The following is a 14,838-nucleotide window of genomic DNA, read 5'->3' as shown; positions in this document are numbered from 1 at the left end:
TTTTATCATTGAGATTTATTTATTGTTTCGTGGACGCTTGGTGTGGAATCTGTTGGATTAGATAAATGCATTCGAACGCAGTTGTTATCCTGCGTTCAAATCACCTCTCCGTGCGACGTTACGGCATAAATTACATTGGCATGACAAAACTTTGCTATACAACTATGAAAACTGAGAATCCAATGTTAATACATAATATCAATCCATTAAATGCAAAAAATTTGCGATTTGCCGTAAAAAAAAAATATGTCTACATGTTCGAAGTAATTTTTAAACTAACGATTGTATGTTCGTTGAAGCTGCGAATAACTGAAGTAGTTAAAAGAGTAATAAACCGGGAATAATGAAAAAAAAATTTCCAGCGGTTTTTAGAAATTTCCACGAACGTCTATGGTTGCTTATTGTAGATACCGTCATCATTTTGATAAGTTCGATTTACGGTTTATAGATGCAAAAAGATATTTTCTATGTCAATCCAATTGCGTTTTTATCATCAAATAAAAGTAGAAGATAACTTTCATCCGTAATGTTGGATTAATCGAAACACATCGATGTCACGCTGGATCTCAATCCCGCTTGGTTGGAACGGGCAGAATTGCAGTAGTACAAGATAGCGTAGGAATAGACGCGAGGTACGGCACTAGCCTCGTATGAAGTAGTGCGTATTTAGTATTGGCCAGACGGTAAAAGGTTCTCGACGTGAGCCCTTCCTGCATCTGTAAAAGCAGTACGTGAGAGGAAAATGAAAACTTGCCCACACGAAATCGCGAATAATGACATCATGTTTGGATTAATCGGGCGACCATTGCGAAAAAATTCGACAACTATATCTATGTGATCGAGTATCCTTTCGACGCTATTTACTTTTTGTCTTCGATTGTATATCAATGAAGTAGGCAAAGTCAATTGACAAATTATAATAAGTTTCGAAAAATTTCTTAAATATCAAAATCATAAAGCTTTTTTCTCCTTTGAGACCTTTGTATATTATTATAATCTATCTAGTCATGAAGTGAGAACTGCTTTAGAACTGCTATTTTCAAGGATTATTATCGAGCATTAATTCCAACGACTTGACAATCGATATTAAATTCTCACAAGGCTCTTATATCAATGTGTGATTTTACGTACGTAGATATTCGCGTGCTCGCATAGCTGATCGTGTTAAATTCAGCCTTTCATTGATGTTTTCTAAATTGTATTTCCGCCTACACGAGACAAGCGACGGAAGAAAGATTTAGTTGTGTATCGTCGCCAATCAACCGAGGTTTTTTCACCTGATTCATCGGATACTTCGGGCATTCCCACGTTTAGCGCTATGTCGACCGGCCGTGGCGAAGCGTACCGTTGAAGAGAAATAATTGGTTGTTTGGCTGTCGACGGATTAGCCCGCTTGAGGTCAACGGCCACCAAATGTTTGCGAGTGCAAGGGAAGAGGAAAGGGTACCGGTTCGTGCAGAGGGGACGATGATGGCAGAAGGAGAAAGAGAGATGTAGAGAAGAGGGAGAGAGAGAGAGGGAGAGAGAGAGAGAGAAGGGGGGAAGGAGAGAAAAAGAGAGAGGGGGAGGGGGAGGGGGACGGGAGTCGCAGTTAGGGCAGTCGGGTCGAGACGAGCCGGGGATCAGAGAAGGATAGACGAAAGAATGGGGAAGGTACGTAGCGATCAAACGTATGTGATGCTTCACCTCCGCCTTTTGTTACTTCGCGTGTGCAAAGTGCATTTGGGACCAGGCCGTCGCTTCCCTAAACAGGGCGATTTATCGTCGTGTACAGTTGCCGTCGATCACTATAAATCCCGGAAAACGCTGGCGTCGTTGGTAGGCGGCACTTTAACCGGCAGGTGCGTAGGCTAACGATGTTTCCAAGTCGCTGGACGAAGGAGGGAGAGGGGCCATTTTAGGCTTCGTGCCGCTTGGGCACGTCGCACTCATTAACGCGATTCGTTGTCTATCGTAATTAGTCATGTACGGTTTTATAGTTTGGGCTTAGCGCGTTGAATCAAGATTGACAATTAATTTCTGAGTTGTTAGTAACGTCCAGTAACGTCGCACCGATGTCAATATAACATCCGAAATGATAAGTTCAATTCGTAAAAAAAAAGTATTTCTTTTGTAAATTAAAGTTTCGTAAGATGTGTTAATATATAATGATTTTACCTGAAGTTAATTGTTTAAATTGATTTAATATTAATAATATGTATATTTGCTTTATAAAATACACTTCAAATCCGGGATCTTCATGAGTCTTCGGCGCTACATTCTACATTATCTCCTCAATTAATTTCTTCAATTACATATTGTCTATTTATGTTGTAACCAATGTGCGCAATTATGTAATATATAATTTTCTTTCCAATAACAACTTTCTGAAACTTTTAGAGTGAATTGTCACTCTGAAAAGTGAAATCTCTCTCTTTAAGATTAAACAATTTTTTTTTTCAAGATTGGCTCAATTTTCACTCTCTAGAGTGAGATTCCATTTCAAAAAATTTAGAGCGTAATATTATAAAAAATATTATAGAAAAACAAACAATTTACATTATAATTGTTTCTATATGACGACATCGAGTAAGATTTGGCTAACAAGCCAGTCTCGAGCCGACAATTGAAGTAATAATCGGTTTCCGACATATTGTTATATAGTTGGACATAAACTTACTAAAAAATCCCTACAAATTTCGCCGCAATTTTCATCTGATCGGAACATATTTTTTTAAATCACTCGTTGATGAATTCTGAAGAGATCTATGGAACAAAATACGATTTCGGAAAAATGATAATCCAAATTTTTTTACTGTCAATTAATATGGTGGAGAAAAATGAAAAACTCAGACAGAGTAGCGTCTGTTTCCATGTTGGTGGTAGACGAATTCATTCGGTGCACCGTGTGTCCGTGGCTACGGTATAATGTAAGTTTTATGCACGAAGTGGAATTTTGCTACACCTTCTCAAAGAGATGGTGTGACATTTAAAATTTGAAAATGGAAGTCAACCGAGAGAGCCGGATTTTAGCGCAATAATGAGATAGCGTAACACCACTCCAGTACAGTGCAGCGCTTACATGCAACTGGTGCGATGCAAGGCACCTGTACACCTAGTGCATCCCAAGGGAAAATGCTATTAGAGTTTAGGTCTAACAAAACGATCGCGCATATTTTCAAATTTGACAGAATGATTGATAAGTGGATTCCCTAGCAGCACGATTCATTGGCGAAACGTTGGTTAAACATTGGCATACATTGGGGATATGTTAGGCCGTTATGCCTAACGATGAATTGTGCTGCTACATCGTTATTTTGACATTGGAATCGTATTCGATTGAAAACCTCGATATTTCATCGTTTTTGCGAAAAAAAAAAACATGCATTTTTGGACTTGATCATATTAACAGCTACCAAACTCATATTATGACATCCAATTATTAGTTATTGCTCAGAAACATTACCTAATAACATGTTCGAATTAAAAAAAGAAGCTAAAAGATATTGGTACTCTGATATGTATGAAAATCTAAATTTTTGTCATTTCTCTCCACCGTATTAATTGATAGTCTATAGATCTCTTCTGAATTCACTAAGGATTGATAAAAAAATATCTTAATCGGATAAAAATTATCCGGTCTGTAGCGCTTTGCGAACAGTAATTCTTTTCTCACTGTGCGTTAGCCCGAGAGTTTGGTCGTAGAACAAGAGCTAACTAATGCTGCCTATAAGCCGACGTAGCGCCATGTTCGGTTAGACTACATTCAGAAATATTACCCGAATGACTTCATATATCAATTTATCTTTGTTGTTCATCGTATGTTAAACAGGGATAAACTGAGTCATTCGAATGATGTGTCTGAATGTAGTCCTTAGTAACAGTTTTATATCATCAAGATCAGACTGGACAAACCTCGCTTGGATTAACGTTACGTCATGATGGATTAATGACAGTCGGTTTACCATGATATCGTCAACGTCGGCCCAAAGCGGTCCGCATTGGGCAAGAGTCGGCAAATTTTGCCTGGATAAATGACGCTGTCTAATTGTTGGAATAACTTTTTTTCGTCTCATATCGAATAGGTGATCTAGAGATAAATACTAATGACGGACTATTGGCGACCATTGGTCCTTACTCAGGGAGAAATAAAAATCGGACCGACATCAATTATCATCGATAACCATCTGTCAGATTTTAATCGATGTCAATCCGATTTTTATTTATCTCTGGATAAATCGATGATTACAGAATGTATATTTCTCTGATTCTTCCTCGTATTTCATTCGTTTTCGTATATATAAAGTCTTCATTGAAAGTGAAAATATATAAAGTAATCTCAAGTTTATTGCATTTTCTTAATGAGAAAAAGAATATTAAAAATGTTATAAAAATAAATATTATTGTTCAATAACTGTTTTTAATTTTTCTTTATTAGATATAGAATAGTTTATGTCAATCGGTGAGAATGTTTTCTACTTATAGCTAAAGCTGTATATGATATGTCTTATCATAAAATTGGAATATTTCGGAGGCGTAGATTTAATAAGTTTAGATAATTTTAAACAGAAAAGGAGGTCACGTAAAAATAGATTGTATTCTAAATGAAGAATTTACGACCTGCACAGAATTATATCTAACAGTTGCTATTGCTATTGCTAGTAGATACTATTCCAGTAATATTATGTCACTTTAATTTTTCTGCGTACGACAATAATTTTGACTGCCTATAATTTTTAACGTTAATGACAATTTAAAACATTTTTTAAATTATATATAAATATATATTACGCGATATTTCCTGCTCATTCGAATTATTGTTGTGTTTTAATTTCTTGCTAAAATAACTCATGTACATAACATCACATTCATATATGTAATGGTAAGCGAGATGTGGGGATTCGTTCATGTATATGAAGGAGATAGGGTGTGAAAGAAAGGTTCGTTCAGATGATTACGTGATGCAGACACTTCTGGTTGCGATTCAAGCATTCACCCAAACGCGTACAATGCTCTCTACGTTACAAAACGTTTTTTTCCTCACAGCGAACGTGTGTGTGAAACAGATTTTTATTTTACAAATAAGACATCGAAATTATCGGGAGGGAAGAAGCAATACTTTTCTGATACTTTCTGTAGCCATTCTGTTCTATAATATAATTTTGAGACTAGCGTTCGGTTTGCCTTTTTTTTATCTCTGTGAATAAACTTGGGTAAGAACTGAAAAATCTATTCGAAGGAGAATGTGTAAAATATATATATTATTTATTATACGATTCTTTTACATTTTTTGCGTTCTAAGCGAAATATTTATTGAAATCAATTACGCACGGTTATAAACAGTTCATAAACTTGTACGTGCATAATTACTGTTCCTTTATCCTAAAAAAACTCTCCTAAAAGAAACTCTCTCTCTCTCTCTCTCTCTCTCTCTCTCTCTCTCTCTCTCTATATATATATATATATATATATATATATATATATGCATTCACTTTTGAGAATATCCTTGAGAATTCACCAAATCTGCGAGAAATATCCATTAAAATCAATTACGTGTGGTTGTAAATCTTTGCCGCGATCATGTTCTTTGGAGCTCGCCTCACGAGTCCATGAGATGTTCTGCATTTAACGCAACTCCCGTATTCGGTAAGGATTTATTACGTCATGTAAGATCAAGGATTACCAGTTTCGCACCATTCGCGCGCGCACGTTCTCCATCTTCGTCTCCTCCTCTCCCCCCCTACCTCCTTTCCTCCCCGCCCCTTTCTGTCTATCTCTCTCGCAGATGGACACACACACACACATACAAATATATACACGCACCATCTCTCTCTCTCTCTCTCTCTCTCTCTCTCTCTCTCTCTCTCTCTCTCTCTCTTGTTCCTTCTCGCCCGTGGTTTGGTCACCTCTGCTTTTGGACACCTGCTGCTTCTCGTTGATGCAGACACGAGCCTGCAAGCGAGGCGCAGCGTCACGTGATCGGACTAGTCGTTCTATGTATATGTGAAACCATCAAATGTGTATACGGAAGGCCAGTGAAAGTAAGTTTCCTGCCACGTTCTATGTGTTTCGCGCTTCGTCGTCGAGATAATGTTACGACCCTGGCGAATTTGCATTCTTAATATACGTATGTGCGATTTGATGCTCGCTCGCTAAAATCGAATGTTACTAAACGGGTCGACAATTTTGCATCAGTCTACGCGCCGAAATAGCTTTTGGGGCGAAACGGGGACAAAGTTAAATTCTTCTCGTGAAACTCGTTTTCGGTAAAATCTGCGTAAATATTTCGTTGCGAAAAAACGCGAATACGAGTGAAACTTGAAAAACTGCAACTATCGCAACCGTCTTTCCGTTAATCGTTGATCGTAATTTAATTTCTCCGCAGCCACATCTCGGCAATTTATAATAGGAATTTATAATAAGATCGGGGAACAACTTATCTAAATCGCGATTCTTTCCGAATCATTCATTTTTCATGAAATAGATTTCCATGAACTAGATTTTCATGGAAGGTACCAATTCCTCCTCTTTGACAATTGCGTCATTTAAATTCGAAATTTCTCAATTCTTATTCATCCTGCAATTAATTCGCCTCTCATGATTTTTTTGTCGCAATCGCGCGACACGTGCCGCTCGTTCGGAATGTGCTACAGGCATTTACGCAAATCTGTGACCACGTGGATCACACACACACACACACACACACGCGCGCGCGCGCGCGCGCGCGCACACACACACACACACACACACACACATACACACACACACATATACAGAAAGAGAGATAGAGAGAGAGGTAGGATGAAAGTGGAGAAAGAGAGAGAATGTCGATAGGTGAAACGCGCGAAAAAAAAAGGAGGCAAAGGTGAGATGAAAGAAAAAGCGTGATATGAAAAAAGTGGCGGCTCGATCGAGGAACATCGCGAGCGCTCGTACGCAATCTAGTCCAAGCATAGGTGCCACAGCCCTCACAGCCTGGGCTCCTAGGAATCCAATCAATAAATATTACAATGGAACCCCTAGAGAAGTAGGGGCGCAGTATATCCTCCTCTCGCCTCTACCTCGAATCCCTCCATCTCTCTACCGCGCCCCATCCTCTCGCGCGCCGTCATATTCCTCCTCCTGCTGGTCGGAGGAAAAAGGATCTGTCCTACGTCGCGCTCTCGCAGTCGCTTCATTCCTCGTACACTCGCTCGCCTCGTCCTCGACCACGTCCGCGAAACTTGGTCTCCCACCCCGTCGTCCGGCACCCACCCACCCCCCTCGTACCGCCGCCGCCGCCTCCTCTTCCTCCTCCTCCTCCTCCACCTCCTCCTCCACCTCCTCCTCCTCCAGTCCATGTGCCGGTGCCGCTCCCGCTCCCGTTTCCGCTTGCCCCCGCGACTCTCTCGCTCTCTATCCGCCTTTTTCTCATCCTCCCGTCACCCGCCACCCGCTATCCGCCACCAGCCACCACCACCCGCCCCTTGACGGGGCCCTCGAGCCCACCACCGTTTACATTTTACTTTTCTAGTAGCGAATTAAAACCGCGTTCATGCGCAGCCCGTGGAAGGGCGTAATGATTTTTTGAGGGGCGAATCGAGTGGGGTCGCCTACGGTGGTGCACGGCTCGCGCGCGGCAGAAAGAGAGAGAAAGAGAAAAGGGGGGTAATAGCTCTGGGTGCTACTGTCGAGTTTAGCAGGAGCAGGACGGCAAGCGCGTGCCGCGCCGCGCCGCGCCGCGCCGGCAAGGATATACGTATATACTCGTATATACTCGCGAGTCGCGCGCGGCGCGCATCCGCGAGCGAGTCAACGCGTTTTTGCTTCGTTAATGTTAACGAATGAGGGGGTACATAATTATCGGGGAAACGGCGGAGCGGATCCCGTTTATCGATCTCAGTCGAAACATGTAGGAACCATTTTACGCTTCCGTTCCTCTTGTTTCAGGAGCGATTCGTATCCCTGAATCGAAAAATTGTCTGGATCCTTTCGCGCGATACCACACACTACACACATGTTTCGAGATAACATTCAAGGCGCGAATCTCGTCCATGTCTCTTTCTCCCTTTTTACCGGCTCGTAAATCAAAACCGAGGATTGATCTTTGAAACGTGCACGGAATTCGAACGCGGGTACCGGGGGAAAAAAAAAAAAAAAAAAAAAAAACATTGCCCCGAACAACGAACGTCTCGACATTCGCGGGACTTCGACGCAAAATTAAATCTTAATAAACCAATATGTAATTCTTCGTAAAATAAAAGAGAGACTTTTACGTTTCTTTTTCTCTTCTTTCGAGCGTTCGCGAAAAAGATGCGTAGGATCTCTCACGACACACGCTGAACGTACGCAATCTTTCTCTCTCCCTCTCTTTCGCTCTCTTAGGCTCTTCGAGCGCATCCAACATTTTTACAGCTCTCTCGCGGCCGGACTCGGCTCGCGGCGGCTACGCGCATTTTCGTCTCATGAACTGATTACGGCGGGGTAGAGTGCGCCGGCGGAGGGAAAGAGAGAGAGAGAGAGAGAGAGAGAGAGAGAGAGAGAGAGAGAGAGAGAGTGAGTGTGGCAGAGGGAAGAGAGACCAAGATTGCGGGGTACACGGGGAGAGAAACAGCCGCCGCGGCCGCAAGCATCAACCTCTCCCACCATGGCGCCCGTGGCCGGCTCTCTCGTTCTCGCGCGCCTTCAACTCTCACGCTCTCTCTCTCTGCGTACGCACTATTTTTTAGTCCGCACTTATTACGACAGATGTCTCATGCTCCGATAAAGAATAACGGCGGGCAAAGCGGGAGCCTTCCCCCCGCATGCTAGTCCTAACCAGGCTCGGGAACAGCAGCCCGTACTTGGTGCTTCGTCGGCTCGTGGTGTCACTGTAACGCGCCGGTTTACGTTACGCACGTCTCTCTCCTTTTTTTCTTCCGGCTCCTCGTTCCCTCTGTTTCCCCTCTCTCATTCTTTCCTTCTCTTTTCTCACTCTCTCTCTCTCACTCCCCCCCCTCCTCTCTCTCTCTCACTCTCTCTCTCTCTTTTTTCTTTCCTTTCCTCCCTTTTTAACGTTTTTCAATTCGCCGCCACGCTTTTCAACTCTCAAGCCGGTCACTGCCGGTCGCGAATCGGCAGTTGTTCCCCGGCGCGTGCAATGTCGCGACAGTGATTATGTCTATCGTGCCCTCGATGTCCATCCGACCTCGAACTTGCACCGAGGATCGCTGTTTCGATCGCGTGGTGTAAGGACGGAACGTGCGCTCCTCCTTCCTTCGCCAAGCTGGTGCTGGCACACACGTGGTAGGTAACACGTTTATCCCAGAGTGTCCGGACAACGTCCGCTCGTGCCGTCTCGATCGTTATCGTTTCGCGGTCGCGAAACATTTCGTATTTCGCGGGGTCGAAACGGGGCCGGCGGTCGGAAGAGTTGGAGAAGGAGACAGAGTGCGAGAGGGAGAGTGAGAAAGGATCCCTCGTCGCCGCGCTCGTAGAGAGACGTCTGTCTCGCTTTCGGTCGTTTGAGTCTCGCGCGTGTTCCTTTTCAGTCAGTGCGCCGATTTTCGGTCCTCGCTTTACACAGTTTACGCTCCTCGCGCCAAGAGAGAGAGAGAGAGAGAGAGAGAGAAGGAGAAGGAGAGATAGCCGAATGAGGTGCCGCTTTTTCGACAATCGCGGTATGTGCAGCTCGTGGCAACGTGCGCGTATCGTGCGTACATGCATGCGTGAGTGTGCGTGCCTGTGTGCGTGCCTCGGCTGAGAGAAAGAGAGAGTATGTCTGCGCGCACGTTGAGTGCATCACGCGCGCGACCGAACGAGAGGGAGGGTGGAGATGCATGCGTACGCACATGTGCACGGTGTGCATCACCATCACCGCCGCAGTAATGAGGGGGCAAATCGGTTTGGACGCGCGCTACTTCGCCTCTCTTTTTCTCCCCTTCTCTCTCTCCCCCTCTCCCCCCCCCCCGCCGATACGTAAGATCTCCTCCGCAGAACACGTAGAGAGGAAAAAAAAGAAACGGATGATTTTCAGACAAACGGCGCGGCGATAACGAGGGCACCGCCGGGATTCAGTCAATTGGTATCGCGCGTCGTCGGTGAAACGATGATATTTAACTGCGACCCGCGTGCTACACAGTGACAGCCGGTGTGGAGGAAAAGGGAAGACCGGAAGAGAGAGAGAGAGAGAGAGAGAGAGACCGTCGGACCGCAGACGGAACCAGAAGTTGGAGGATGGTGGTTTGAGATCGGCGAGACGACACCGGGAAGGCGACGCACGTGTGAGAGCGACTCTCTGACAGATTCCCCCCACAAGGTAATTAACTCGGGACCGTCGTATTCTAGAATAAATATCTCGCCTCGTTCGGAGCCGCGTTCGCATAAGAGCGCATTTACGCCAACGACGAATCTACATCGTCACGGAAATCGAAGGTAATCGGCCTCGTTCGGATTTCTCGGATCTCGCACGCGCTCCGTCCAATTACGTTACGCTCCGCGATTTTTCATATATACTCCTCGCGCGTTACTTTTTATTCGGTTACTTATTGTCGCCTTGAAGAATTGTGACAATCCATTTCTTCTCCTTTTCTCGCGCGCTAATTGGACGTCCAAAGGTAATTTTTTCCCCCGGTAAATCTTTAATTCGAAAGTCGCATGAAAATCGTCCGTATAAAAATGATTGATGAAGCGATCCAAGAGCTGCTTGAAAATTACATTCTCGAACCGTACTTTAGAATTGAAAATCAATGTACTTCTAAGACGAAAAATGTTTTTTTTTTTTTTCTTTATATTTTATTTATTCGTGTCGGATGTATGGCAAAGATATATTCTTTTTATTTATAGCATAGCAAATCGAATCCATTACTCCAGTTCTTGAAACTGGAGTAATTGTTCTTGAATTAATCTTAAAATTTAACATAGCAACGATTAACGCGCAATCTTTAATCGATGGCTTTCGATTGCTTTCTCGTAACTATTCCATTATCGTTACATCTTCGTCGAATAATTGATTTCTTCTCGATTCTTCACTGTACTTAACAAGCTTTGCAAAACGACGTATATTTAATATATTTAATATATTTCGCGACGTTCAATAATAATTTTTCGTGTAAACGAAAACGCCAGACATCAACGCTAGAAATTTGCGAGAACGTTCCTGCCGTTTTACTCGCGACGATAAAAATACTCGACATATAATGGCACTCGATTATTTCTTACGTAAATAAAACATAATATGCCGAAACGACGTGCCGATTTCAATTCTCGGTATTTTAATGCTGCATTTGTGTACATATCATTAGCCGCCAGACCTTTTTCGACTGATTAGATGAACATAAGGAATGGATTGGACGGTGTGTGCCTCGTGTTCGCCTCCTCTTTCTTCCCGTCTTCGATGAGCCGTGCGTTTCTGCACGTCTTCCGATCTTCGTCTCATCGCACACGCGGCGTCATCGCTCGCGGAATCTGTCGTCATTGGTTACACGCCGCCGCGCTATTTCTCATTCTTCATTTTCCTTCCCTCCTCCACGGTCTCGCTCGTACACCACTCGTCTTCTAAACGTACATTATCGATTAGAGATGTACCCTCAAGTATGAAAAAAAGTCTCCTTCCCCTTTCGCCCTCCACGTCAAATCTTGCGTCCATCTTCCTCTCGGTCCGCGTGTCATTCAATCGTCTCTTTCGCTCTCTCTCTCTCTCTCTCCCTCTCCCTTTTTCGCGCTTATCCTCGGAGAGAAGTATTTTCTCCGCGCCCCGACGCGGCGCGGCGCGGAGCGGCGCAAGACGCGCGTTTTCTCTCCCTCTCGCGGACTTGTTCCTTCTTCCGTCTCGGCTTCCTCCCTCTCGCGCAGAGGAGAGCACGCGCCCGTTCCTCCGTATAACGGCGACGATCGCCGCCGGCTTTTCGTACATTTTCGTGCGGCCTCGCGACGTACCGGCCCCGCGACGTGAAGGGGGCGCCGGAGGAGGAGGGGGTGGGGGAGGGGGAGGCGCGGCGCCTTCTCCGCGACGGAGTCGCACAGTCGTGACGTGACGTTTTAGGGGTTGGTTGGTTCGCTCGCACGCCCGGAATGCGACGGGGAAGGAGCCTGCTGCGGTGACTGCTCGCTCGCGGCGCCCTCAGTCAAGGTGCAGAAGATTCCGCGCGTATCGTCGTCGCCGTCACCGCCACCGCCACGTCCTCGTCCTCATCCTCGTCCTCGTCGTCGCCACCGCCACTAACCGCCGTGCCGTACCGTGCCGATTCTCTCCGGTCGTCTCTCCCTTTTTATATACGCGCCTTTACCTTTATCCTTATTATTACTTACATCGCACATCGTATAACGAGCCGTACCCTGAAACGCGCGCGCGCGCGAGAGACGATCCGGACATCCCGGATTGATACGCGGATGAAACGCGGATTTCGCGCGCGCGGCAAACGCGAAAGTCGCGCGGCGCGGCGCGGCGCGCTCGATCATCTTTCTCGTTCTCTCCGTCCCGCCTCTGTCTCCGCCTATCTCTCTCTCTCTCTCTCTCTCTCTCTCTCTCTCTCCGTCTCGCGCGCGCACTGCGCCGTCCTCATTCGATCGCGATCACTTTCGGTGTGGCCGACAGTTCGGGCGGCGGCGGTAGCGTGGGGGCGGTGGTGGTGGTTGGTGCGCGCGATGAGAGGGAGCGGAGGGGTAGGAGGATGATCCACGCGCAGGAAGGAAGGAACGACAAAATCGTTTAGTATTTATTTGAAAGTGTATTTACTGATATCCTCGCACCCTCGTTCGTTCGCTCGCTCGCTCGCTCGCTCGCGCAAAACGTTCGCTTCGCTTTTTTTTTTTTCCGCGGCGCAACGAGGATCCACGGCCGAGAATTCCACTCTGTCCCATTTCAACTGCTACTACGTGTCGATCACGCGGGTGTCACGGCGGGATCGATCGCGATTTTTCGGATGTAACTCGAGCCTCGACACGAGAGGAACCACCGTACGAATGCGTGAACGATTTTTTTCTCGCGTGTGTCTAGTGTTATGCTTCACTTCTCCTTTTGCCCGGAGATAAACACGCGCGAAAGCCCGCTTCGCGCCCGCACTCACTCGCTCACTCACTAATTCACTAACTCACTAACTCACTCACTCACTCACTCATTCACTCACTCGCTCACTCATTCACGCACGCACGCACGCACGCACGCACGCACGCACGCACGCACGCACGCACGCACGCACGCACGCACGCACGCACGCACGCAGGCTGGCAGGCAGACAGGCAGACAGGCAGCGTCGCCCCATCGTCGTCGTGTTCGGTTCATTGTTTCGGTCATTAGCTTACGCGGCATGACGGCTGATAGGTGTTACCTCGCGATAACGCGTTCGCACTTGGCAAACTGTGATTCCCGTTGCCGGCCGAGCGTGCCTTAGAAACTATACACATCGTACGAGAGTACAACTTATAGTCGTGTATGTGTGTTAGTGAAGGTATTGTATCGGGAGGGATCTCTCTCGATCCATCGATCGCGCGTGTTTGTTGTGTTGGGTGTATGTGTGTGCGTGTGTGCGTGTGTATCTCTCTTTCTCAGCCGACCGGCCGGTTTCGCCGAGAGTGTGGTATACGTAACGTGTGACACATGCTAATTTTCAAAACTCGCAGATCTCCCCGCTCGCGTAATCTCTCTCTTTCTCTCTCACCCCGCGCGGTCATCTCGACTGTGTGTGCGCGCGCGAAATTGTACAAATAGTAACGACGATACCGCCGGTAACAGAGCGCGCGAAAGTGGGCTGATAACCCGAAAGTTGTTACTTTTTTTTTTCTTCTCCTTTTTTTTTTCTTTTTTACTCCATCGGTCGAATCACGCGAGACGACCTTTTTTTGTCTGTTATCAAACAATGTACGCTGGCGAAGTTATCTCGTGGATTCGTCACACATAAATTTAGCAGAATGAGATAGCGCGACCCTAGATATATAGAAACTCAAAGTGAGCAGTTTCTACATCGGTATGCGATTTAAAGGGAAGGAGATACAAGCGCGATTCTCTCACTTGTCGAGTCACTTTTCTTTGCGCGGCGTCGTCTCGCATTTCGCTGCTCGTCTCTCCTTTTACGCGTGCAATGGGGAAAACGCGAAAACCGGCGACCGATTGAAATTCCGAATTTTATATATAACCGAGTTCCGCGATACGCACGTACGCGGTACTTGGTGGTGTAAATGGATTTTGCGAATCTGTTATGCAGATTTTGTTATTTGTTAAAGCGATAAAATGTAGCGGCGGCGATAGCTATCGGTTCCAATTTCGCTAGTGAACCTTCGTGCGTAGAAAAACGTCGAAACAAAACGTCTTTCGTGTCGTTAAAACGTCCCTCGGCGCATTTTTTTTTTGTTTCTCAACGCGCTTGGCACACTCGCGCGAGAAACGAGCTCTGTAAATTTGTTTTAAGATCTTTCCTTTTCTCTCTTTTTTTTTTTTATCACTACGCTAAGATAACACTATCAGCGCACATTTAGTGCTCCCGCTTTTATAAGTAGCGGAGAATTATTTAATCGACGTGCTGAATTGGCTCCAGCTTGACGACCTAATTTTCCCGTATGGCGAAGCGGCGAATTGCATACGGTGCTTCTTCTTAAGTTTTTACTCTTTCGATCGCACCGTCCCTCGCCTTCTCTTTCTACGCAATTGGGCAAACAAAACGCATGTCTCTCTCCTCGCGCCGCGGTAAGTTTATCTATACGCCATTTCTCTATTCCTTCCGATAGAATCCAATTTACTGTGTCGCTACGCGCGACCGATTAATAAACGCGTCTTTCGCGAGGAAAGTTTTTCGGGTTATTACGTACGCGGACATTTTGGAGTAAAGTACCGTGTAAACATCTCACCGTTTGTATCTCGTAATGGACATTTTGTCTTTTGTATTTACGTCTCTACGTAATCGTGCG

General features: G+C 45.6%; 1 protein-coding gene across 13 annotated transcripts in view; it reads left to right on the top strand.

Annotated features, from left to right (window-relative positions):
• LOC108748048 (broad-complex core protein) overlaps positions 1-14,838 on the top strand; it is a 69,102-nt gene that overhangs the window by 9,195 nt on the left and 45,069 nt on the right. For 9 of the 13 annotated variants that reach the window (XM_018486025.1, XM_018486024.1, XM_018486031.1 and 6 more), the window contains exon 1: positions 10,143-10,255. The exons of 1 other annotated variant lie outside the window; for it this stretch is intronic. The gene's annotated coding sequence lies outside the window, so the exon portion shown is untranslated. Of the gene's footprint in view, positions 1-10,142; positions 10,256-11,927; positions 12,068-12,429; positions 12,645-13,255; positions 13,386-14,838 lie in introns of those variants that run through there. 3 more of the 13 variants (XM_018486021.1, XM_018486019.1, XM_018486022.1) reach the window with 3 other exon arrangements.

Source organism: Trachymyrmex septentrionalis, unplaced genomic scaffold, assembly GCF_001594115.1.
Source record: "Trachymyrmex septentrionalis isolate Tsep2-gDNA-1 unplaced genomic scaffold, Tsep1.0 scaffold21, whole genome shotgun sequence".
Lineage (NCBI taxonomy): Eukaryota > Metazoa > Arthropoda > Insecta > Hymenoptera > Formicidae > Trachymyrmex > Trachymyrmex septentrionalis.
Note: the sequence above shows the minus strand (reverse complement) of the source record. Positions and strands in the feature narration are given on the sequence as shown.